Here is a 26,969-nt window from a genome sequence, read left to right as displayed (position 1 = left end):
AGAAGATAATGGAAATGGTTACTTATGAAGGAAGAGGTAAAAAAAAGTAGGGATGAGAGTAAAACTTCTCTAAGTGTACTTAAAAAAAATAAAGCACTGACATTTGAGCCCTGTGAATATTTTATGTGTTCAAAAATACAATTAATAAAAAAATGGAAAAAAGCAAACTATAAAATGGAGTATTAACACAAACAGATGAAATCTAATTGTATGTCAGATTGATAACAGAATGACATACTCTACAACACTGAATGCTGAATATTCTAAAGGAAAAGAAAAAGAACTGAAAAGAAACTTTGAACTTTTTAGAAAACTTTACTTAGTAGTACTTTGCTTGTACTCCAGGATAAAACAAATGAGTAAATGCTTGGGCATAGTTGGGAACAAGGGTTTTCACTGTGAGAAAATATGAAATGGGGGAAAGTGAGAAAGAACCCTTGGTATGTAGGGACTAGTTTTTTTTGTAGCAATTAAAATTTTTGAAGATGAATGTTCAAAGTAAAGCATAATATTTGCAATACAGAATAAAAGAATGAAATAAAAATATAAATTTATAATTCAAAAAATTTTTTCTAGTTATCAATATAAACTCAAAATTCAAAAAATGTTTTTCTAGTTTTGTTCACCAAAAAGACCTACAAACAGTGACACCTTACTAACAACAAGCCTACCCGGAGCTCAGGTCTTGGTTTCTAAGTACCGTTCTTATTAAAAAAAAAAAACAACAGTGTTCTTTGGAGAAATGGATGATTCTGGATTGGTGCAGAGGAAGTCCAAGCTGAGCCCAGCACATCATGTGACAGAGGAAGGAAGTGCTCAAAGAGTAATGGGATCATGGGATCATGTACAAAAGACACAGGACCATGTAAAAAGTTTCCCACATATGGAATAGCATGAGCACTGAGAAAAGAATAATTATAACATTAAAGGTTTATATTCTCTTGAATAAGAAATGATCTTTGAGTCCCTAGTGATACTATAAAAGGATGGGGAAGGGTCGAGAAAGTGGTCTTTCCTGAAAAATACCAGCTAATAAATGTAGGAAAAAAGAGAAAAGAAAATGACCACTTTGCAAACTGGAATATAATAACAGATTTAGGCAAAGACCTTCAAGAGATGCCAAAACCATTGGATTGTTGGATGGGTTGGAGAACAAGATAGTCGTACCTGATTATCACCTTAACTAAGTGGTTAAACATAGCATCATCAATAATAAGATAAATTCACATTATGTACCTCCTGGTGTGAGGCAATGAGAAGTACACAGCAGCACTTTTATAGTAATTCTTACTAAAAATGTTTTGCTTGAATAGAATCATGAGGAAGCTCTCAGAAAAAAACTAGACTTCAGGCTATTCTGTAAGAAAACGGCTCAGGATGCTTCAAAAAGGTAAAAAAAAAAAAAAAAAAAAAGTGAAAATGACTGGTGAATTATTTCAATCAGAGGAGCCAAAAGAGACTGACAACCAACTGAATGGGTGATCCTTAAGTAGATACTGGATGAAAACATACACAGAAAAAAGGGGCACTTTTGAGACAAGAAGGAAATCTGAATATAGATCATATGTTAATATTACATCAATTAAAACATTTCTTGGATGTGCTAATGGTATCATTATGTAGGAAATGTCCTTGTTATAACATAAATGATGGACTATTTAGGGGTGCTGTGATGTCTTCAAATGATTTGAAATAGTTCTGCCTATACATATACATATAATACAATTATATATAATTGTATTTATGCATAATGTGTGTATACATGTAAGTAGACATATATGTATGTACCTCTATGTGGATGATCCTGAATTTTCATATGTATGTGTGTTTCTGATTGATTATACACACACACACATACAGAGACAGTCAAAAGGCAAACATGGAAAAATATTAACAATTGGTGAATCTGGGAGAAGAATATATACATGCTCATGGCATTAGGCTTTCCATTTTTCTGTAGATTTGACATTTATCAAAATAAAATCTTGGAGTGGTAACTACAAAGAAAATGTCAGAGAATATGCAAGCTCATAAAGACAGAAATTAGAGTACAGATTTCTAGGGGCAGGGAATGAAGAGAATGGGAATTAATGGGTGTAGGGTTTCTGTTTGGGGGAGATGGGAATGTTTAAGAAATGGAAGGTGAGGAGGATACCACAATATTGTGAATGTGATAATCCCATTCATTTTTTTTTCCTATTAAAAATATTTTTGTTGTTAAATATAGCTATATACAAAAAAGAGATAATGAAGCATGTATATTAAGGTTCAAGAATTACAGAGAAATAGACACCCATATCTCTAAAGGTAGAGTGCCCCTTGACCTTCCTCATTTACATTCTCTTTTAGTCCACCTTCATGTCACTAGCCTACATTTCTTGTTAATCTCTCTTGCTTTTGAAAATACTTTTACCGTGATTATATGTATCCCCACATAAATATTTTATCTGCTTTTCACCATTATATATACAAACTCATACTGTTATATTCACATGGAAACTTTTCCTTTGTTCTTTTTTTTCCTTAAATTTTTTTAAGTTTTTTTTGTCTTTATTCATTTTTTAAATATGACATTAAAAAAAATGAGGCCCCCATATACCTCCTACCCCCCTCACCCCACTCCTCCCCCATAGCAACATTCTCTTCCATCATCATGAGACATTCATTGCATTTGGTGAATACATCTCTGAGCATCACTGCACCTCATGGTCAATGGTCCACATCATAGCCCACACTCTCCCACGTTCTATCAGTGGGCCATGGGAGGACATACAATGTCTGGTAATTGTCCCTGCAGCACCACCCAGGACAACTCCAAGTCCTGAAAACGCCTCCACATCTCATCTCTTCCTCCCATTCCCCACACCCAGCAGCCACCATGGCCACTTTCTCCACACCAATGCCACATTTTCTTCGATTACTAATCACAATAGTTCATGAATAGAATATCAGTAAGTCCACTCTAATCCATATTCTATATCCCATTCAATGGTATGTTTGGGAATGGCCTTGGCAAAGTTATTTCCATAATTTTAAAAAAATGCAATTAAGATGGTTACATAAGTGAATATCCTTGTTCACAGGAACTGTACATGGCAGCATTAAGTGCTCAAGGAGCATGATGTATACAACCTACACTCAAGTGTTCAGAAAATGTAATAATAAATAGACAAAGAGATATGAATGGATAGATAGAAAGATACAGAAAATATGGTGAAATGCTAAAATTGATAAGTCTGGGTATCTGGGGGTGGGGAAGGGGTATGTTGAAATTCTCTTTATGGGGTTTGCATTATATTTTAACTGTTCTGTAAGTTTGAAAGGAGTTCAAAATAAGTTTAAAAAATGTTGGAAGAAGCGAAAACAGAAAAACATAAAAAAAATTCATGTATAAAAATTAAAAAGGTAAAATATTCAGAACGCAATTTGAAATTTGTCTGTTGTTACAGGTTGAAATATGTTCCCCTAAAAGCTATACTGAAGTCTTAACCCTCAGGACCTCAGAATGTGACCGTATTTGGAAACAGGGTTAATTTCAGATGGAATTAGTTAAGTTAAAATGAGGTCCTACTGGAGTGGATTGCCCCCCTCCCCTCAATCCCACATAATTTGTGTCTTTAAATGAAGTGGAGAGGAGGCAGATCGATTCTAGAGACGACTGAGGCAGAGCACACCAAGGACAGCCAGAGAGCTGCTGCTAGAAGCCAGGAGAGTGGTGTGGAACAGATTTTCCCCTAGAGTTCAGAAGGAGCATGTCTGCTGACAATTTGATTTCAGACTTGCAGCTTCCAGAACCGTGAGGCAATCCATTTCTGTTCTGTAAGCCACCCACTTTGTGTTGCTTTGTTACGGCAGCTCTAAGAGACTAAGACACCTGTTTTAGAGTCCTCTTGACATTTGGGGGTAATTTCAAGGACAGGAAAACAATCTGTTAAAGAAAAATTCAAGGGAAATCAGAGTAAAAATGATAAATTTAGGAGAAAACCATAGAGGGTTTATCAGAAGACGAGTGAGCCCAGGGGGTTCTGAATTACTACAATACTGTAAGCCATCATGTTTAAACCTACTAGCAGTCTTTTGGGGGGCTTTTTCTGAGAGAGCCAGACACTGCTAAAATCTCATGCCTTCAACTTTCCTTAGAATGTACTTCTTCAAGTAAGACTACCTATACAAGAAGGCTACCAAGAGGAAAAGCCTCTCAGACCCTGCAGGGGCCAGCAGGCTGGGGTGCAGCACTACAATTCTACATGGCATCCATACCTCCACGGAGGGATTTTACTTCTGTACTATGACACCAGACATGAAATGACCCATGCCAATTTTTCTTACTAGTAAGGGTCTATGGGATAAGTCTCTTTGTTAGTTGTTTCTTTACATGTGCAGAGCACTTCACTATTTTCAAGGTGCTAGCTAGCAAGTGTAGATATGGTCTCATTTAATATTGGTAATGAACGTCTGAAGTACAGGGAGTCCAAATATTTTAAATCTAAATTTTGCAAGTGACAGGTTAACAGAGAGGTGGGTCTGCTTAAGGTCAGTCACACAGATCAGGGCATAATCTGCATGGGGCCCTTGCTCCCTTTCAATCCTCTGTAATAAATAAGGAGTGGGGGGTGGGGGCAGCAAGAGAAATCATTTGCCCCTTACAAGACTGCCAGAAAAATGGCTTCTTTGCTAGACTTCTCGGAAGCATAAGCAAGTGTGGTATAGTTGTAAGACAAGGGCTCAGGGAAGCTGAAAATCAAGCTTACTATCAGACAGCAGACAAACTACCTGTTCTGTTTTATGCTGTGCTCATTTCCCAAATGCATCCTGTGTTCTGGACTAATTCTCTCATTAGGGGATATTACCAAGATAAGAGGAGAAAAATAAAATAAAAAAATTTACTGCAGACCAAAATTGACTTCCATTAAATATTGCTTGCAAAACTTCTAACAAATAGAAAGTATTATAGGAGTTTGAGTTCAGAATTAATAAAAAAAAATGACAAGCTTGTTTTCAATTTTCTTTGCTATTGCCTGGCACAGACTTGGTAATAGAGTACTTATTTCATTTGGAGAGTTGTCTTTTCTACCACATGGGGCTTTGCCAATACATGCTGTGAAGAAAAGTGCCTCCTTGGTTGCTCATTCTCTGAGAAGGACCCATACCACTCCCTGCCACAAGGTGGCCTCCCAGCAGCCATGGTTCTGGGCCATCCACCAGACACAGTGATGGGCAAGAGTGAATAGCTGCCCCAAAACTGGGACAATCAGAACCTCTGAGGAATGTGAAATTGGGGCTGACAGACATTGTTCAGCTGTTGTGTGGGTCACCTGAAATTGACCCATGTGCCCTGGGGAATTATGGGGCAGTGCTCTCTGGTCTTGTGCAGACCAGAGAGGGAAGACTTTCAAAAGAATAAAGTTGGTAATCCTAGTGAGAAAGGCAGAGTCTAAGACCATATAATGAGAGATGGTTAGTCTGAAAACAAACACGTCTCCTGGACTCTACCAGCTCTACAGTTCCTAGGTCCAGCCCCTTGTGGGGTCTGGCTGTATGTATTTTCTTTTCTTTGCAATATCTCTTGTTGTAGATTGCAAAAATGTCCCTAATACTTTACAGCTCCTCTCATCAAGAGCGGGATGAGTTTCCCCATTCCTTGAATCCGGGTTGGACTTTGGAATTCCTTTGACCAATAAAATGTATCAAGAAATGGAATTGTGTGTTTTTGAGTTTGGGTCTCAAGAGTCTTGTAGCTTTCTCCATTGCTCTTTTAGGAACCCTGTGACCACCACATGAAGATGCTGAGGCTAGTCTGCTAGATTTGAGTCAGGGGGCCCAGGTCCTTCCACTACCTGCTTCCTTTTCATTAGATGACATCCTACCAATCTGGACATGTAAGTGAGCATGTTCTAGGTCATCCAGCTTGTAACTGACCTCCCAGCTATGTGAAGATGCATGAATAATCTCAGCAGAGACCAGGTCAAATGGACCAACCAGAAAAACTACCCAGTCAATCCCCAAAATTGAAATAAAGGGTTGCTGTTTTTTGCCATTACGATTTGGCATTATTCATTTTGTGGCAAAGCTAACTGATACAGCCCCATTTCCTTCCAATAAACTTCCCCCAACATTCCCTAAACTAACTTGAAATGTATGGTTTTGTGACTGTGTATGTTTTTACTTTCAACCAAAACAGACTTGACTATTGCTTCAATAGAGAAGGGCTACAAGTAACATAGCTATAGAGAGAACATGGTTGGCTGAATCACTCAAGGCAGGACATAGAAAGAATTCCTTCATTTGCATAATACTGTAGTCAAACAGTTGGTTAAACAAGAAACCCACCACAGCATCAAAAGACACCCACAAAATATGTTCACTCTACCCTTTACCTTGCAATCCTTGCCTGCAGCATGCATTATATATTCTGGTGTTACAGTGAAGAGATTGCTTCTTATGTATTTTCCTAAGTGGGAGTGTTTGCAGTTCTAGTGACAGTGTTCTAATTTTGCCATTTAATCATGGCATTGTAGAATGTAAAAGAGTGTTACTCGCACAAAATGGAGACTGATCTAGAGGTACAATGCTCTAAGCTAGAAATCATTTGCTTTGAGAAGAAAGGCTCATGAATGAAATGTTTGGATCTAGCTGTTAGATATGACTGGATTATCTCCCTTTAGGAAGAGGGTGAGTCAGATTGTCATTGAATGTAAAATGGCTAAATCATGTATGGCAGGAATATCTTTTAATAAATGGGAAGACCTGTGTTTGTCTGTGTGCATCAGGCAGCCAAAAGGAAGAAAATTCAATTTTTGGGTATCTATACCACCTATATCCCTGGAAGCCTATTCTAAGGAACTGTTGGTCCTTTGCCTGCAGAAGCACTGAAAGGCAATCTGGAGGAAGGGAGAGGAGGAGGAAGCCAAGGGGAGGGAGGGAAGAGAAGGGAAGGGAAGGAAAAGAAAGAGAGGTATCCAGGTTCCCAGTTCCTGATACCTTCCCAGTAGTTAGTTTCTAGCTTTTGGGTTCCACAAAATAACCTAGCATTTTCTAGTAAATTCACCTCATGAAGCTAATTTGAAGTGGGAATCTATTGTTTGCAATCAAAAGACCTTGACTAAGGAAATTCACACCATTGAGGAGGCAGTTAGGAGTTTCTTAAAAGTAGTATGAAAAGACATTTGCCAATGCCTGAGTATATCTCATTACAGTTTATTTCCTGGTACTTATATCATAGTCAATCTGGGGACCAAAAATATTGCATGCCACTTAACATTCTGGTGACATTCTTATTTGCATTATTCCATTTGTATTATTAGAAGAAAATATTTTTTAATCTTGCAGGGTACATTTAAATAGAATTTTATCTATTGTTTTTTGCCAGTGAATTATTTGAGATTTGAATATATCCTTTACCAACCTCCAATTCATTTTCAAAAATGAATATAAATATCAGTTAGGACACAAAGGTGTTAAGAGGAGCATTATCACCATCAGTATAAGATGTCATATCTACTTAACAGCTAATACTCCTCTACCCTGTATTCTTTCCAATCACCTAATGGTAATTCTTCCTGGAGCTCATAAATCAAAAGAGCTACAATTGTTCACATAGGAAATGGTACTAGTTTTCAAAGTTGAATCATTTAGAGAAAAAAAGGATACTTTCCAATTTAATTCTAATGATGCTATGCCAGTGCTTCAGAAGTCTAGTTTGAAAGTAAAGCTATTTAAATTACTTTGGAGTCTAGATAAAATACTTAAAAACCCTTCATTAAAAGAAAAGCATAAATACTTCAAAGTTTTTGTTGGTAAAAGTACAATGTTAAGGACTGATTTTCAAGTTAGCTTGATCAGTGCAGACAACTATATAATGCATCCAAAACCCACCCCACCAAAAATTTGGGAGGAAATAATCCCCATTGGTGAACCTTATGTATTTTATTTATCTCTCTCCTTCCCCCCATTGTCTGCTTTCTGTGTCCATTCTTTGTGTGTTCTTCCGCGTCCACTTGCATTCTTGTCAGCGACACCAGGAAACTGCGTCTCTTTTTTTGTTGCATCATCTTGCTGTGTCAACTCTCTGTATGTGTGGGGCCACTCGTGGGCAGGCTGCGCTTTTTTCATGTGGGGCAGCTCTCCTTGCAGGGCACACTCCTTGAGCATGGGGCACCTCTATGCAGGGAACACCCCTGCGTGGCATAGCACTCCTTGTGTATGGCAGCACTGCACATGGGCCAGCTCACCACACAGGTCAGGAGGCCCTGGGTATCGAACCCTGGATCCTCCACAAGGTAGGCAGATGCTCTATCAGTTGAGCCACGTCTGCTTCCCTGAATTGGTTACTTTTGTCTGTGTTATCCACTTACAAGCGTTCACTATGAAATCTGGAAGAATGTCAATAATACTATCAAAATCTTCAAGTGATGAAAGTCTGCAGTAAGCCATTGAACACTCCCTTTTCCCAAATAAGTGTTGAAAAAAAATTTCCTGAGCATTAAACATCTCCTAACAAAAAAGTGTGGAGGGAGGGGATGAAGAGTCACAAAGAGATGAACCCGGCTGTATTAACTGAGGAGGTGCCATTCTTGAATGGATGTTGCTGATTTCAATCCTGAAAAATAGATCTGAAAAAAATTCCTCCTAGTTTGACACTATTATAGTTTTTGGTTTAATCTAATTCCTATGGGTGTTGTCATAGCATTTTAAAATGGAAAGCACTTCATACAGAAGCTGGTTCAATTCACCCATTTTAAAGATAACAAAACTGAGGTCCAGAAAACTGTGATAAAACTTGCTCTGGGTTACAAAACCAATTAGGCAAAAACTACTTAGGTAGAATTTAGTAATTATTAGTTATAATAAAGCAGTTATTATTACTTTTGAACACTTACTATGTGGCAGGTACTATGCTAAGAGCGTTGCATACATTTTCTCATTTCTTGCATTGATTCTGACACTCCTGTGAGGTTTGTTATCATTATCATTACATGATAATGTTTGGAAGTATCAGATGAAGAAACTAAGGCAGAAGGTAGTTAAGAACCTTACTCAATGGTGGCAGACTTGGCCCAGTGGTTAGGGCGTCTGTCTACCACATGGGAGGTCCGTGGTTCAAACCCCGGGCCTCCTTGACCCGTGTGAAGCTGGCCCATGCGCAGTGCTGATGCGCGCAAGGTGTGCCCTGCCACGCAGGGGTGTCCCCCGCGTAGGGGAGCCCCACATGCAAGGAGTGCACCCCTTAAGGACAGCCCCGTAAGGAGAGCCTCCCAGTGTGAAACAAAGTGCAGCCTGCCTAGGAATGGCGCTGCACATGCGGAGAGCTGACACAACAAGATGACGCAACAAAAAGAAACACAGATTCTCGTGCCACTGACAACAGAAACAGACAAAGAAGACACAGCAAAGAGACACAGAGAACAGACAACCGGGGTGGGGAGGAGGAAGGGGAGAAAAATAAATAAATAAATCTAAAAAAAAAAAAAAGAGGGAAACAGACTTGACCCAGTGGTTAGGGCATCCGTCTACCACATGGGAGGTCTGTGGTTCAAACCCCGGGCCTCCCTGACGCGTGTGGAGCTGGCCCATGCGCAGTGCTGATGCGCGTAAGAACTGCCTGCTACGCAGGGGTGTCCCCCGCATAGGGGAGACCCATGTGCAAGGAGTGTGCCCGCAAGGAGTGCGCCCCATAAGGAGTGCCACCCAGCGCGAAAGAAAGTGCAGCCTGCCCAGGAATGGCGCCGCCCACACTTCCCATGCCGCTGAGGACAACAGAAGCAGACAAAGAAAAAAGACGCAGCAAACAGACGCAGAGAACAGACAACCAGAGGGGGAGAGGAGGGGAATTAAATAAATAAATAAATAAATAAATCTTTAAAAAAAAAACCTCACTCAAAGTCTTACAACCTTCAAGTGGTAGGGCTGTGTTTGAATTTAGATCTGTCTGTTCCAAAGCCCAAGCTCTTGACCATACCCCCAGGCAATGGATCTTTCTACCATGCGATTGTTCCTCTAGGCACCTGATCTCCATCAGAACTTTTTGATACCTTACAGAAAAGTTTTGTACCCCAAGAGTGGTTTGTACTCTATAGTTACAGGCAATACAGCTCTCTGAAAATACTTTTTAATAATAGAAGTTAAAGGGCACCATGGACTTGAATAGTATGATGTTAAGCATTAGGAAATGTGTATTCTTCCAAGTGGGATAGTGGGATTTTGTTACAATTCAAGGGAATGACCTGACTCAATATTTAACAATGACAATTAATTTGAACATCATATTCTTATTTAGAAAATGTTTTATTCATTGTGCATTTAGGTATTTAGGTCTTAGGCTAATTCTTGATAGAAAAATGCACCAGGCAGTTGTGTATTCATTTACCATATGCCACATTCTCTCTGAGCCAGACATGATGAAATGTGACTTACATTAGGAGAGAGCAGCTGCCTTCCTTCCCACAAACACATTCACTCAGTGCCTGAGAGCCGAATGATTCAAGCCTTCCGCAAAGAGCAACTGGTTTAGTAGAAAGGCATAGTTCATTAAAAAATTATAAGCTGCAAAAGCTACCAGCAAGTATTCCTTTCTCAGTCACTTGGCATATACCAAGTTATAATAACCCATCATCCCAATAATAGGGTCTGGCAACTGCTAGTAAAATAAATAGATTTTGTGGGATCCAGACCGTCTTCAAACATATGCCAGAAATATTGAACCATTTGGAAAGAAACCTTCTCAAAGCTTAATTCTGAAATATGACAGAAAGACAATAATATGGTTAACTCTTGAGAAGGAGGACTGGGCAGAGAAGAGGGAAGACCTAGGTTTGAATTTTAGTTTGGCCAGTAAATTTCTCCCCTCCTCTTCCCTCAGAGAAGCAGGTCATTCAGTCTCCTGGATCTTGATTTTCCTCTTCAAAATAACAGCAGCAGCCCAATTATATAGAGAGCACTTATAACATGCCAGGCATTGTTCTAAGCACTTGTTTGCATATTAATTTATTTAACCCTTCCACAACCCTCTAAGGTAAGTATTACTATTATCCCCCATATTATGGATAGGGAAATGGAGGCATGGAAAGGTCATGTAACTTTCTCCCAGTTACACAGTGAGCAATGAAACTAGGATTTGGCTCCAGAATTTGTCTTAATCAGAACTTATAAAGAACTTTATCTTTATCAACTGATGGTGTAAGGTCTCTGGATTAGTGAGGACCTTTTCAAATACAAATGACAAAAACTCCCTTAAACTGGCTTAAGGACAAAATGGAATTTATTTGCTCATGAACCTTACATGTCCAAGGTGGATCAGGCATGGGTTGATCCAGAAAGTCAATATAATCAAGAGTCATTCTCCATCTTTTAACTCTGCTTTCTCCTATGTAGCTTTTATCTTTAGGAGGCTTTCCCCTTATGGTGGATCTCAGTAATTTCAGGCTATATCTTCAAATCTCCAAAGTTAGTGTAGGCATACAGTTCTTATTTGATGGCAGCAGTGAAAAAGAGTCTTCTTTTTCTGGTTGGTCTGTCCTGGATCATGGGCCTTTCTCTGAACCAATCACCATGGCTGGAAGACTGAGATCTTCTGATTGGCCTGGGTCACACTTAACTCTGAGAGTCAAGGATGCTTTTCTGAAAGTGAAGAGGCATGGTTCCTCAAGGAAAACCAGGGCACTATGACTAGACAAGGAGGATGGATGCTGGGCAGCCAAAAAAACAACAGATGGCCAGTACAATTAAATTGTTGCTTCCTCAATTTCCAGTACTTAAAGTCTATAAATTTCTGCCGATGGGGGGTGGTGTGGGTGTATATAAATCATATCCACAGTTAAATAACCAAATCTCATTTCTCCCTAGCCATTACAAAACTTTTACTAAAAAAGCAGAATAATGACAAAGATTTTCATATAATGTTTCTTTTTACAGCATAACCTTATAGTATTAAAAAAACAACAACAAAAAACTTGCAACAAATTTAAAGTGCAACTTTGACGACTGGCTAATAAATAAGTTAGGGTATTTCCATATAATATAATGCTATGTACTTATTAGAAATGGTATTTAAAAATGTATTAATTACATATGAAAGTATTAAAAGATATGTTAAGTGAAAAAAGTAGGATACAAAAAAAGATACATAGCATGAACCTGATTTTACTTAAAAGAAAAAATACCCTCATATTTCTACCTATATAGAGGAAAAGCACTGGGACAGAAATATATCAAAGTATAAATAGTGGCTATTTCTTGGTGGTGGGAATAAGAGTAATTTTAATTCTCTTCTTTACACTTTTCTGTATTTCCATATTTTCTATAATGAATATATAATACATTTATAACAAAAATAAAACCCATTAAAGTAGTTGAATGGAGAAGTTTGAACTTTACTTGTTTTGTATCTGCTAAATTTGTGTCAATGTACAGTTCTAGAAGAAATGTAGCTAGCACATAAATCAAACATAAAACGTACTTTGAGATAACCAAGAGTTATTTGTATTTGCCTATTTCAACAGGCTATTTAGCAAGTTCCTTTTTTAATAACTGTAAAACTTGATTATACATTGGAAGAGTATTTATACAGGTGTGCCCAATTCAAAAGCACTTGATATAATGTCAGAAAGTTCAAGCTAATAACATAAGGATATTTATTTATATTACAAAATATTAATTATATCACATGCACATTATAAAATTCCTCTAGATATATGGAAAACCTCTTTATGCATGTGTACTATGGCTTAGTTTCCAAGATTCTATTTCCACATGACCTTTCAGGGAAGGATATCTAATGCGTAAAGCAAGATAAAACTATATAAAGTTATTGTAATAATTTGGAGAAGCTGGATTTGATATCATAACTGATGAAATCACATCAGTTTAGTTCAATTGTCACAAAGGATGAAGCAACTGATGAGGGATATCATCATCTTTGTCATCATTGCTGTCATTATGAGAGTTCATTACTTAGGATTTCAGCATATTTTTATATGTATTTCTCATTTTATCCTAACCTGATAAGGCTTTTATGATAATCAGTTTTATAAGAAAACAAAGACATGAAATAACTAAATGGCTTTTCCAAGGTTACAAACAGAGCAAGGTGAAAAATTCAAACCTCTTAATCCTTGGTTTGCTTATATCACTACTTGAAAATTGGAACTAGATCCTAAACATTAATAAAGCTAGCGAAATACTGATTTTGCATGGAGTTTATATTTTACAAATTTCTTTTACATACATTATCTCATTTACGTCTAAGAACAGTCCTGTGACAGAATAATACCCTGATCTATTTAACTTGCCTTTCAGGTATCTTATCGTGGTACACAGCTTGTAAAATGGACCTTAGTGATCCAATACAACTGGTATACAAGCTCCTGTGCAATCTCCTCCCCATGAGTGTGGGTTGGACCTAGTGACTTGTTTCTAATGAATGGAATACAGCAGAAGTGATGAGATGCCACTTCCGAGACAATTAAAAGATGTGGCTAGGGAAGCAGATTTGGCCCAATGGATATGGCGTCCACCTACCACATGGGAGGTCCGTGGTTCAAGCCCCGGGCCTCCTTGACCTGTGTGGAACTAGCCCATGTGCAGTGCTGATGCGCGCAAGGAGTGCGGTGTCACACAGGGGTGTCCCCCACATAGGGGATCCCCACGAGCAAGGACTGCAACCTCTAAGGAGAGCCGCCCAGCCTGAAAGAAAGTGCGGCCTGCCCAAGAATGGCACTGCACACACAGAGAGCTGACACAGAAAGATGATGCAACAAAAAGAAACACAGATTCCTGGTGCTGCTGATAAGGATAGAAGCAGTCACAGAAGAACACACAGTGAATGGACATAGAGAGCAGACAACTTGGGCGGGCAGGGGTGGGGGGAGAGAAATAAATAAATAAATAAATCTTTAAAAAAAAAAAGGTGTGGCTTGTATGTTGGAATATCTCCCAGCTGTTGATTTATGAGCAGGCTGCAATGTCTGGGGGAAGCAAGATGATGTTAGTAACCTTGTAGAGAGATCCATGTGGCAAGGAATTGGTGTGTCCCAGCCAACAGCCAACCAGGACCTGAGGCTAGTTAAAAGCCACATGAGTGAGCTTAGAAGCCTATTTTCCCCTAGTTGAACCTTGAGATGTCTGCATCCCTGGCCACCACTTGACTGCGGCCTTGTAAGAGAACTGAGCCACAAGACCCAGCTAAACTGTACCCATATTCCTGACTTTGAGATAATAAATATCTATTGTTTTAAGCCATTAGGTTTTGGGATAATTTGTTGTGCAGCAGTAGATAACTAATGTGCACATCTAATCCTCATAATAGCCCTACGAGGCAGTACTAGTAAGACAACCCTATTTAACAGACACAGAAATTGAGGTTTAGAGAGGTGAAGCAATTTTCCCCAAAGCAAGCAATTAACAAGTGGCAGAGCAGGGATATGAACCTGAGTCACTGGACTCTGGAGCTTGGGCTGGAGCTCTTAAACCCCTGTGCTGTGTCACTCTCTTAGGGGAAGAAACAAGGTGCAATTGAACATAACACACAATAATGAAAAAGGATGAATACCAATAGCACACTGGGAGTTCAGAAACTTCACTAGAAGGAGGTTAAGGTAGGCAGGACAGGTGTTAATGTCCCCATTGTAAGGATGACAAGCCATTCAGGACACACAGCCAGGAAGTTGGGCGTAAACCCAGTCCCTCTCTGACCATAATATGTAACAACTGATTACTTATTAAGTGCACACTAATTTGTGTGTCTTTGAGAAAGAGGCAGACATACTCAGAACACCAAGGTAAGGTGAGAGATTATCCCAAAGTAAGTGGGTCCCACTGGACAGCTTTTTAGCCTAAAGGTATAAGCAGTCACAAATGGGCTGGAGAAAATTGCTCCATCTGCACCACAGGAGCACTGCCTTTGTACAGGAGCCAAAAACGAATCAAGTTTTGTGAACTCTGAGACTTTTATTTCCGCTAAAGTCATCTTTCATCCCTTTTTGGTAAGAAGCTTTATCTATATGTAAGTCATCAAATTCTGGGGTCACTACATTTGGTCCTCCAGTACCTTGGGCAAAAAGTATGGACTTTATGGGCTTATTGTATCTCAGAAAAGATGAGGATATTACATTATTTAACTAGTTTAGAATCTACAGAATCAAACATGCCTGCCAATATGAATGCATCTTGCAAATTATTTATTTGCTAATTACTAATTGAAGGACATATTTAATACTTGGTACTTTTGAGCACCTATATAAGGAACTGAAAGGTAAAGGGATAATATCATCAGAAAGTTAAGTTCAAACGAAAACAAAATGAAAGAGAAAACCCTGCTCCTTTCCCTGAATGTCTACTTGAGTTCTGTTGGACTTCATGGTAGGACAATATTTATAGATTGTGCATTGTCAAATTGTCATGCCAGAAGAACAAAAATTTCCTTGATGAGGGCACAGTTCAACATTAAGATTTACATAATGCACTAAAGCTTAAGGTGTAAGCTACTTAAGTAAGTATTCAGTTCTTGTTCATTTATAATAGTAAAGCAGAGGATTAATTCCAATGACACACTTTACTGTCAGAAATCTTTGAGTGATAAATATTGTTGACTTCATAAGGATGCATTTTGGAATAATGCAGATCCTTTCCTGCAAGGTTGTGAACCTCCATCTTCTTCAGATGAGGTGGGTTTTCATTTTGCAATATTCAGAGGCTGTGATGGCATCTTTTTACATCTCTCAGGCATGTTTTCTGTCCAGTGATATGCATTTTTAGTACAACTCCCTACCATCATATTGATATTACCAGGCAAGCGATTGGCTTTTATACATTGGTGGCTAGCCATCTTACTGAATTCCCCATTCATTCTAATGACATTTTCATTTATCCACCTAAATTTTCCTCATAGATAGTCACATCATCTGTAAATAATGATCATATAATCTTTTCCTTTCGTTTTTCCCTCCTTCCTTCTCTCCCTTCATTGATTAGAATATTTATATGAATGCTAAATAAAAGTAATATCAAACATCCTAACTTAATCCCTTTAGTGTCTTACTCATAAGCATGATGTTGGCTATTGTTTAAGAAGTTGTCTTTATTGTGATAAATTGGTTCCTTTCTAGTTCTAGTTTATTATAAAATTTTTAAAAGTCATGAATACACATTGAGTTTTATGAACTTTTTGGTAACTTTCAAGATCACTACTGACTTGTTGATTCTTGCTCTTTATAAAAGCTAATTTAGAGAAGTGGATTTGGCTCAACTGACAGAGTTTGCCTACCATACGAGAGGCCCAGTGTTCAAACCCAGGGCCTCCTGACCTGTGTGGTGAGTTAGCCCATGCACAGTGCTGATGCATGCAAGGAGCACCATGCTATGCAAGGATGCCCTCGCATAGGGGAGCCCCTCATTACAGGAGTGTGCCCCCGCAAGGAGAGCCACCCGCATGAAAAAGGCGCAGCCTGCCCAGGAGTGGCGCTGCACACATGGAGAGCTGACGCAGCAAGATGATGCAATAAAAACAGACACAGATTTCTGGTGCTGCTGACAAGAATGCAAGTGGACACAGAAGAACACATAGTGAATGGACACAGAGAGCAGACAATGGGGGAAAGGAAGGGGAGGGAAATAAATAAAAAATATATCTTAAAAAAAAAAAGGTAATGTATTTTCCCCACAAAGAAAGCAATGGTAAGAAAATATTTGTGACATGACCGCAAAATATTTTCCTATCTAAAGATTACTCGTCTCTAATGCAGGGTTGTATTTCTTTCAAAGTAACTTCTACATTGTTTCTGATACTTTAAATATAACAAATTTAATTTTGTACGTCATGCTGAGCCCTGCAGATCAGTGCTAATGGAAGTGTGATCTGCAAACAAGTAGCCTCAGCATCATTTGGGAGTTTTAAGAAATGCAAAGTCTTGGCCTTACCCCAGACCTGCTGCTTAGAGGCTTGGAAGGGGGGCCAGGAATCTGAGCTTTAACATGCTTTCCAGGTGACTCTTCTGCACAAATAAAGGCTTGAGAAGCACCACACTGGAGCACGTAGATATTACGAGACTCTTTGGGTGCAGAGCAACTGCAAATGGAAATCCAGAGTCACATACAGAGCCCGGTCTCTTCTGAATGCATAAGGGAAGAGTTTGGAAGTGGATTTAGAATTTGGGGGTGGGGTTGTTGGAAAAGGTTAAATCCAAGCACACTCCCTGGAGCTTGAAGACATAACCTGCTCAGACAAAAAGGTTAGGAATGAAAAGAGATCAAATTCTAGCTAGGGGAGTGGAACTCAACCTGGACCAATTTCCCTTCATTTTCTACAAGGCCAGCACTATTAAAATTAGGTCAGAATTATTTAGATATCATCTGACACAGAAATAATAATGAAGATAGTAATTGTAGTAATAGCTACCATTTCTCCATGGCTTATATTGCATAGGTATTTCTTCATTCCTTCCAATAGCTCTTATAAGGCAGCTATTTTAGAGTTGGAACAATTGAGGTGCAGAGCAGTTATGAATCTTACCTAAGGACAAACTGGGGGGCATCCCATTATAATCAAGAGAAGCAAACTGGATGCTTGGAGTAAGAATAATGGAAAAAGTAATATAACAAAGGTCAAACAACCAGTGACATTTTCTTAAAAGGGCAGGTACTTTATAATGATGCCTTTTCAGACACTGAACTATTTCTGAAAGGAGACCAAATTGAAGGGAAAAGCAATTAGCACCCAGGATTGAGGATCGGATGGATAAAGAACACAGAGTGTAATTCTGCCCTTTCAGGACCGTTACAATTTTGGAGTGGGGATCTTGGTAGGAATTCACTAAATAAGTTGTGTGAAAGATGAGAGCTGCTGCCCCAACATTGAAGGCAAAGACTAAATGACTCACAGGGACATCATCTCCCACTGTTTTATGCTGCCAAAGCAATATACCAGAAATAGTCCACTTTTACAATGGGATTTATTAATTTAAGAGCTTACAGTTACGAGGCTATACAAGTGTCCAAATCAAGTCATCATCAGAAATGCTTTGTCACCGAACTGTAGCTGTGGATGATCAAGTACATGGCAGGGCACAACAGCTGGCACTGTCATCTCCACCTTCAACTCCAGGCTCACTTCCTCCCCGAGCTTCAGCTGGGGTCTATCAGGCACATGGCAGGATATGCTCAGACCTTGTTGCCTTCAGCTTCAGGCTGCTCTGTCTGTGACTTTTCTTTCTTCTGGATTCATCAGCTTCTGGATGCTTCTCTCTGTCTCTGTGGCTTTCCCCCCGGTGTCTGCAGCTTTTTATTCCTCTGTTTATAAAGGACTCTGATAAGAGGATTAAGACCCATCTGGGTCAAGCAATATAATCAAAGGCCCTTAACTAAGTAATTTAATAAAAAAAAGAAGTCCCACATACAATAGGTTTACATGCATAGGAATGGATTAGCTCTAGCAGCATGATCTTCTGGGGTCCACCAAGCTTCAAAGTGTCACACCAGCCAAGATACTGATGTGACTGATGTCTGAGAAAGGATTTTCCCAACAGTCTATGCTGAGAAGTTTTCTTCAAGTCTATAGGTATCAATTGGCCCCCTTTAAAAAGTGCACAGAATTAAATTTCTTTGCAGGACACTGTATTTCTGAGTTGCACAGGCAGAGATAATAGGGGGAGGTCCCTCATGAACAGTTTTTCAGTTATAGTGCAGTCATGCAGGTCTAGTGATAAGGGAGCAGTTATAGCAAAGCCTATTTCCAGTGTCAAATAAAGGTATCACTGTAACTCACATCTGCATTGTCCCTTTATGATCACTGCAAAGTTCCTACTGAAGACATTTGGCAGTGTGTGCTCTCTATTTTTTTATGAGAAATTGTATATCAAGTAGTCGAATATGTTTATAGGAATTTCTACTGCCCATCCACCTTGAGTGGGTGAAGGGATATGTTTATTTGCTGATCTGGAAGGAAGGAGAGATTAAAGGTAAAATGGCAAGTTGTTTACAATAATTTGTAAACTCTTCAGTGGTGTGGAATCTTGAGAATAATGAAATAAGTACACTTAGATCTCAGAGTTGGAGGAGGCCTGCAAAGTTATCTAGTTTAATCCTCTGTGGTCAAAAGTCATATAAAAAATATTTTGAGATGGACATAGGAATGCACTGCCCAGATGCACCTTTTGAGGAATGGCTTGACATTGACAGCTGCTAGAATTGCTGTCAGTAGACAGCTTTTGGCTATCAGTCCCTTCTGGGATGTCCTCAGTTGCAGAGAGCTGCCTCACCCAAGATCATGTCCTTCCCTGGGTGGTCACATCCAATGATAGATAGAAAAAGAGGCAAAAAGTCTGGCCATTTTGGCCCAGCTTGAGCCAAACTCTGTGAGGCTATTTTAGCTCAGAGCTCCCCATGAGGTTTGGCTGAGGCTACTGTTGGGTCCGTTCTGCAGCTCAACTTTTCCTTTTGTCCAATCTTGCTTCCTTCCCTTCATCAAGTGTTGCTCCCAAGGGCACTCCTTAATAGACAGCCTGCACACTAAACCCCACAGAATCTGCTTCTGGGAGAACTCAGCCAATGACAGGGTCCGAAAGGGCTTGGCCAATAAATTTCCAGTGATGCAGAGTATACATGCCATAGGCAGTCTAACTGCATTTTCAGAGAGTTAGAAAGTTCTTCCATGAAAGTTTCTTCCCCTTTGTATATTGAACTAACTTCTGCCCTCCTGAACTACCCCAAACAAAACTAAACCCTTCACTTTCTGTTTTCTTTATCTCCATTTACTTGCTCTAAATTCTGTCTTGTAGTCTAAAAGGTAAAATGAAATTTTAGTTTTTCATTATGTTTTTTTTGGTAATTATGCTGTTGAAAGGAGACAAAATTGAGGGGAAAAGAAAATGACTCATAGTTGAATAACTCAGGAAAGAAGGAGTAGTTCATATTTTTTTTTAGGGATCACCCATTAGAATTTTGGGATGGGGGGTTTGCAGGAGGAAGGGGCACAGTAGGAGCAAGGTGAGAATAAAAAGCAAATGAATACAAGCGGACACAGAAGAACACATAGTGAATGCACACAGAGAGCAGACAACTGGGGGGCAGGGAGAGGAAAAAAAATCTTAAAAAAAAAAAAGCAATGCTTTGTAGCAGAAGCACAGATCTGGGGTCACCTTGGGTAATTCTTTTAACCATGCTGAGACCCAATAAATAAGTTCCTGATCCTCCTGTGCTCTCATTCTTGGTGAAAGGAAACACTATCCACCGAGTTTAGGAACCTGGGAATTGTCTAGCACTCCATACTTCTCTTCACACATTACAGCTACTTATTATCTACATTCTATCATTTCTTTCCTCTACAGTCTTGTCATCTGGGGTCATATTTCTCTCTCTGTAAGTCATTTTGCCTTAGTTCCAGCTCTCAATATAGTGCTGTGTCTCTCACTCCCACCCCAAGGCCCATTCCTTTCCATTGTGCATTGCAGACAGAGTGAGCTTTCTATAACACCAAACTAATTATCTTAGCCAACAGCTTCAAATACTATAATGAATCATCTTTTATTGTAGTAAAAGCCTAGAACCAACCCAAATGTCTATCAACCATAGAATGAATAATTAAATTGTGGCACAGTCATATAAAAGAATGCTATATGAAAACAACAAAATAAACAACTCTACTGGTAGAACCAAATGAATCTTATGAATATAACGTTGAGACAAATCACAAAAAGAGTTGGTTCTGTATGATTACCTTTATATAAAGTTCAAAATAATCTGTGGTGTTAAAAAGGCCAGTGGTGTTTACATTTAGGGAGGAGGGTGAAGTAATGACTGGGTAAGGACAAAAAGGGAGCTTGTCTAGTGGCAGTGTTCCATTTTTTGTCTTGCTGGAGGTTAGTTACATCAGTACGTTCACTCTGAGGAAAACTACTGAGCTTAACACTTAGGATTTACACACTTATCTGTATGCATAGTACTCTTAATAAATGCATTTTTATTTAAAAAATCTATAATGATTCCCCAGGCTTACAGAGTAAAATCCAAATTTATAGGATTTCCCACTTTTCAAATACTCCCATTGTGTGTGACCACTTCTGAATTTCTTGCAGCTCCCTGAAAGGACAGTAGACTGGATGGATAACAAATACAATTCTTTTTAAATGAATGAGTGAACAGTGGGGCTGATAATACTTACCATAGTACTACTGTTAACTATTGTAAGCATTAAATGAAAGACTATATGTCCAGCTCTTAGCACAGTTCCTGAAGCATAGCAGGCACACAGCACATGCCTGTATGCTTGTTCCTTGCTCCCATTTCTCCCCATGCCAGTGAAGATGAAAGGGCTTAAGATAATTCTGAACATTATTAGAGTTGGTTTTTTGGCGGTATTGTCTATCAATCTCCCTATCCTTTTGGTGGAATTTATTATCAAAAGACATTCTGGCTTGTCTTTCATTCCCAAGAATGCAAATCTTGACACATATTTGATTTTCTTGGCAAGCTGTCCCAGCAAAACCCATATTTTAATGTTTAAGTCAGATCCTTCCTAAATCCCTTAGAAATATCCACACACGCCTGTAATCTGATAAAGGGATAAAGAACAAATGCAGCTAAGGAAAGACATTTGAAGGGGTCTGTTTTCACTTTATTTGGACACTTTAGGTAGATAGGGCCATTAGATGGATATGAGAGTTTTAAAATTGCAAACTATGTTTGCTGGTTGCTGTTCCTCAAAATATTATCTTCTTGCTTTCCTTCTCATGCCAGATTTCAAAAAGACCTTCTATCTGGTCTGTTTTGATAACTGAAACCTCAAGATGCTTTTTCCTCATACAACTTATAGTTTAAAATGATCCAGTTGCAGAAAGATTGGATTTTATGGCTTCTTCTAATGGATTTGTCTTCCTGATTCTGTAACTGTATGTATTGAGAACTGATCAACAGGAGAGAGCTCTAATAATGAACCTGTTCCATGTGTTTCACTAGTGATGCATATTTTTCATTTAGCTTGTCTTAGGAGAACAGAATCATGAATAAGAACACTGGAATCTGCTAGGACAAAGACCTTAGTGAGCCAAGTAATCCACAGAGAGTGAGACAACAAAAGAGAACTAAAAATGAAAAATAGGATTAGAATCAAACTGTATTAGGAAGAGTTCTTAAGGATTTTGTCAATTTGTTGTGAACTAGGAATATGCCAATTGATTGACTGAATGATATCTATAAATTCTGGTTTTTCAGTACCTTAATCCACAAAATGTGGAAACCACTTATAAATTATAAAAAGTAGATGGGATACTGATGAAAGTACTGTCTTTTTTTTTTTTAAAGATTTATTTATTTATTCCCGTCCCCCCCCCCCCCCCATTTGCCTGTTCTCCGGTGCCATTCTTAGGCAGGCTGCACTTTCTTTCGAGCTGGGCGGCTCTCCTCAGGGGGTGCACTCCTTGCGCGTGGGGCTCCCCTACACGGGGACACCCCTGTGTGGCAAGGCACTCCTTGAATGCATCAGCACTGTGCATGGGCCAGCTCTACATGGGTCAAGGAGGCCCGGGGTTTGAACTGCGGACCTCCCATGTGGTAGACAGATGCCCTAACCACTGGGCCAAGTCTGCTTCCCAGATGAAAGTACTTCCAATTACAGGAAGTAAGACTCGGGTAAGTTGAACTGACCTGGCCATTAGGCTTTAAGGGTCACAAAACTATTCTAGAAAATGATTCAGAAGAAAAATGGGAGAAGCCAGCCCCTCTAGAGAGCAAATACCACATCACCCCATCATCCAAACCAAGTGATTCCCCCTTTTGCCTCCCCTGCTTACTCCCCTGCCCCTTCCTTATCCCATATAGCATACTTATCTTTAATGTTTCCCCGGAGTTAATGTTCATATAATTTCACATGTATGAAAAAATGGGAGGTGGGGAGGAAAGGAGCATGAGGCATGGGATGCCCAAACTTGCCAGTGCCTGAAATGACCTTGCTAATAAATGGTTTGAATAATAAATTCTTATTTGGTGTGGTGGAAATTCAGCATTTGAGCAGCCTCAAGCTTATTTTGTATATGTGTGTGTAAATCAACCTTAGAAATAGAGGGAAGTCTTCTCCCATCTTAAAAGATTAGATTTAGGTCTTCTATATTAAAGGACAGAGTAGAAATAAAATCCCAAGACGGGCAATAGAAACATTAAGAATGGCTTTCATGGGAAGTGGACTTGGCCCAGTGGTTAGGGTGTCCGTCCACCACATGGGAGGTCCGCGGTTCAAACCCTGGGCCTCTTTGACCCGTGTGGAGCTGGCCCATGCACAGTGCTGATGCGCACAAGGAGTGCTCTGCTACACAGGGGTGTCCCCCGTGTAGTTGAGCCCCATGCGCAAGGAGTGCACCCTGTAAGGAGAGCCGCCCAGCGCGAAAGAAAGTTCAACCTGCCCAGGAATGGTGCTGCATACACAGAGAGCTGACACAAGATGATGCAACAAAAAGAAACACAGATTCCCGTGCCTCTGACAACAACAGAAGCAGACAAAGAACATGCAGCAAATAGACATAGAGAACAGACAACTGGGGCGGGGCGGGGCGGGGCGGGGCGGGGCTGGGTGGGGGTTGGGGGAGAGAAATAAATTAATAAATCTTAAAAAAAAAAAAGAATGGCCTTCATGTGTGGAAAGGTACAGTGGCATTACAGGAACTGGACATTTCAGTTTTGACAACCCAAAAACTGAGGGCCTGAGACTTTTTGCAAAGGGATTTACTTTTCATTTGAAACCTTGGGATCTTGGTGGTAGTGGCAGTATGTTGACAGGGAGTTGTTTGAAAGACTGGAGCATGAGTTGTTGCTGGTGGCACATCTCATTCCCTTTTCTGACAGAGAGCAATGTCATCTGGACTAGAGATGTGTCCTGGATTTTGTCTCTTCCTATGTATAACACCTCTGAGAATCCCTGACTTATTTTCCTCAAAAGAATGAAATTATTTACATGCTTACTGCTGACCAGCCAACAATGAGAAAAAGTGGAGAGCAAATGTTTTGAATAGATAGGAGAATGGATTATTTAGCCATCAGGATAACAAATGTAACATCAGGCTAAGTTGGAAAGGAAGACTGTGGCTTGTGTCTCAGCACCTGCTCAAGAGAATGGTGTGCTGAGTAAGTTACCCAGGAGCACCTGGTCTGGGAATATGTCATGATTGAAGTCATCATGGACTAGAGAAGAGAGAAAGAGAAGGGAGAAGAATGAAAACTTGAGTTTATTATGTTTTTAGTATTGGTTTTTGTGGAATTTTAAATTTGTTAGCTGCTTGGATACAAACTGTCAATTTGAATTCTCTTTTAGTATGAAAATGACCTGTGAAATCTTCATCCTTAGAGATCTTCATAAAAAGAATACCTGCCACCCAAAGGACCATTCAGATACACATATATCTGAGGATCAGGATCTCGGCTAAGTGATTTTCTTAAGCACTTTTCCAGCTCTATCATCATCCAATCTCAATTTATGCAGAGATTTCTAGCAATCCTTGGGCTTCTACAGCCCATAGCTGGTGAAAATGGCACAACAATGATGAATCAGGATTTGAATGAGTTTCTCTTTATAGCTCTCTCTGTGATGAAATACTTCTTCCATTTCTATGCATCAAAATGGTTGGCTGTGAGGTGCTGTGCAATTTTAGAAAGAAGCAACATACTTTACTTTAAACATGGTAGGGAAAGTGAGCTTAGTCCCACCTAGGAAGTTCACTTCAATTTCACAGTTGTAGAGTCTGGGGCTGAAGTGCGGAAGGGAAGGAAATAACCAGACCGGCAGGCATAATTTCTGCATTTGCCAAGTGGGCCTTAAACGCTTCTGCTCATTTATTTGTTGGAGATAGGGTCATCTCATTTAATTCAGTAGGAAAACAAGTGCACCAGCAGGAGAAGAAAGGCTTTTTAATAATTTCTTTGTATTTCAAATACGCATTTCAAAGGTATTTCAAATATGCTCCCCGTGGAAGAGGCTGTAAGGGGCTCCCAGTGCTAGGGACCTCCTTTGTGTCCCATGCATAGGGTTGTCAGGAAAGCCCCCTGACTCTCACGTCTATCATGTCTACTCTGGATATTTAAGTTTTTGCACATTACATCTGAAAGCATAACTGTTTATTCTGGAGCAATGGCAGGTTCAGAGCCAGAGCATGCACTGTTTGGGGCTTAGAGGTATGCATAAAAAGCAATGGGAACAGAAGCCTTACTTATTTTGAGAAAAACACTCTCTCCTCCAAGCCATTTGACTTTCTATTATTTCCTCCTGGCCTCAGAGCACTCAGTTTGGTGCAGGAGGCAGCGAGGGGGACTAAGGAAGGTTAAGAAGAAGCATCTTGGGATGCGACTGTCTCTCTGCCTCATCTTTCTAACTCAAGGACAAGCAGTGTTGGCTTGAATATAAGGTCCTTTCCAAAACGGCGAGGTGGTAGAAACATACAAACGTATATATATTCTTATGATGCAAAATCATGTACGCTCCTGAGATATGAGCAAGAACCACTTTGATTTAGCCACAATTCCCTCTCATTTTCACTATATAGGGGCCCAGAGTCTCACGTTACCCTACTGGGTGGAAATAGGGTAAGATCAGACTTCCCATCTTAAGTTGCAATTCCAAGCTTTATTTTGTAGTTTAAGAAAACAAGCCCTGCCACTCACCCCTCCACCTTTTCTTTTCTTTTCTTTTTTGTCAGAACTGAGCACATCATTATTTTCCGAGGGCTGTAGCCCTCGGAAACGCTTTCGAATCAAAGGTTTTTCAATCAGTGTTGGCTCTGAAAATCATCTCGTCCTCCCGCGGCCCCTAGAGCACTCAATATTTCTGTGATTTCCACTCAAGTTCTTCTCCTACTAGCCACCTCACCAGTCCCCCATTCCCACCCCCACACATTCATTTAACCTCTAAGCTACCTCGGTTCCTTTTGCAAGGAAGCAGGACGAAATTCTTAAAGCAGTTATACACAATGTAGAGACTCAGGGACCCACTTGGGGATATTTTGAACAGGAATGCATTTCGTCCTACAAAGTCCAGAGGGCAGCTGCAGCGCTCAGACGCCAGACAGAACCTGCCAAGGCGACCCTGTATCCACACCCCACCCCACCCCACGTCCCAGTCCCCACCGCCCTGGCGCCAGAAATGGGCAAAAATCCCCAGCCCAGACCTTGAGGCCCCGGCCTGGGGTGCGGGTACGAAGGAAAGCCGGGCTAGCCCCGGAGGGTTGCGCCCCTCACCTTGCGGACGGTGCGTGTAGCCGCGGGTCACTGGGAGAAACGAGACGTCTCGCTGGCTCCAGAAGTCTCTTTCCAAACCCGCTTGCCTTTCTCCGGACCGTTCTTTACCAAAGCTCCGCTTCTCGCCTCGCCCGGCTCCGGGGCACGCCGAGCCCCGGGCAGCTCTCCCGCGGGCGTCTTTCGTCCGCCCCGGCGCCCCCTAAGCTACCGAGGGGCCGGCCCCGGGAGGCGGCGCGCGGGACAGCCCCGCCGCGCTGCGGGCAGCAGGCGCTGCGCTCCGCCAAGGCTGCGCGCCAGGACTGGAGGAGAAGGCGGGAGGAAAAGCGGGGAGGAGGAGCAGGAGGAGAGGGAGCGGCAGGGGGCAGTCTGTTAAACTAACCGCACAGGTTGCAGCCACCCAGGACACAACTGAACGGAAAGGGGATAGAGTGCGACGCCGAGGTGAGCCGGGGCGCAATGTACGGTGGTGGTGATGGAGAAGAACTGGGGGTCGCAGCTCGGAGGTGCTCGGTTCTTGCTTAGGCTGTAAAAGCTAAATTTCTGGAACTGATGGCGCCCTGAAGGTTCCCGGTTGTAGACGCTAGAGGGCAGCACTATCCATGCTATAAAGCTGGCCCACGGGGTTGGAGGTGTGAACAAGGGTCCCACCTCTGTAGTCCTGACGGAGAAGGGGCCGATTGGTGCAGGATGGATCCGAAGGCAGACCCTATTCCCTTGTTCTGGGCAGGGATAGGAAAGCGGGAGTAGTTGGCTGGTTTGGACGCTGC

General features: G+C 40.6%; 1 protein-coding gene across 1 annotated transcript in view; it reads right to left on the bottom strand.

Annotated features, from left to right (window-relative positions):
- The window catches only part of HTR1E (5-hydroxytryptamine receptor 1E), a 102,984-nt gene extending 76,473 nt beyond the window's left edge, over positions 1–26,511 (bottom strand). Inside the window, exon 1 of the mRNA XM_004454487.5 lies at positions 26,203–26,511. The gene's annotated coding sequence lies outside the window, so the exon portion shown is untranslated. The remainder of the gene's footprint in view (positions 1–26,202) is intronic.
- Positions 26,512–26,969: the final 458 nt, after the last annotated feature.

The sequence above is a fragment of the Dasypus novemcinctus genome, chromosome 11, assembly GCF_030445035.2.
Source record: "Dasypus novemcinctus isolate mDasNov1 chromosome 11, mDasNov1.1.hap2, whole genome shotgun sequence".
In the NCBI taxonomy this organism is placed as follows: Eukaryota; Metazoa; Chordata; class Mammalia; order Cingulata; family Dasypodidae; genus Dasypus; species Dasypus novemcinctus.
This window is presented reverse-complemented; position numbering and strand designations above follow the sequence as displayed.